Raw genomic sequence first — 653 nt, 5'->3', positions numbered from 1 at the left:
ACGGAGGAAAAGGTCCTGAAAGATATTGTCAGTAGAAACGTTATTCCTACAGACAAAAATCAGAAGATACAACTGACGATTTACTATAAAACCAGGAAAACGGCCAGCCTACTCATGAGAAACTCTCCAAACACAAAGCAGAACGCTTTAAAGAGACCAACGTCGTCTATGCCTTCAAATGCCCTCTTGGGGACTGTAAGCCTCAAAAAAAAAAAAAGTATATAGGCAAGACAACAACATCTCTTTGCAGGCGTTTAACGATGCAAAAGCAACAGGGCTCCATTAAGGAACATATAATCTCTTCCCACAAACAAACCATCACCAGAGAAATCTTAGCAAACAACACAGAAATCATCGATAGATACAGCGATAGCAGGCGGCTTGACGTCTGCGAGGCACTACACATCAAGAAGTCAACACCAGTAATCAACAGCCAATTAATGCACAACTATATTCTACCCACTTCAAGACTCCGCTCCAATATAGAAGCATCAAGAAATATGGACCAATAGGCTTTCTACAATTACTTCCATTCAATACCCATTGTTTCGTGTTCTGTCTTGTGTTTGAATTTAATACCCATTCAATACCCATTGTTTCGTGTTCTGTCTTGTGTTTGAATTTAATACCCATTCAATACCCATTGTTGAAAG

The sequence above is a fragment of the Procambarus clarkii genome, chromosome 41 (genome assembly GCF_040958095.1).
Source record: "Procambarus clarkii isolate CNS0578487 chromosome 41, FALCON_Pclarkii_2.0, whole genome shotgun sequence".
Lineage (NCBI taxonomy): Eukaryota > Metazoa > Arthropoda > Malacostraca > Decapoda > Cambaridae > Procambarus > Procambarus clarkii.
This window is presented reverse-complemented; position numbering follows the sequence as displayed.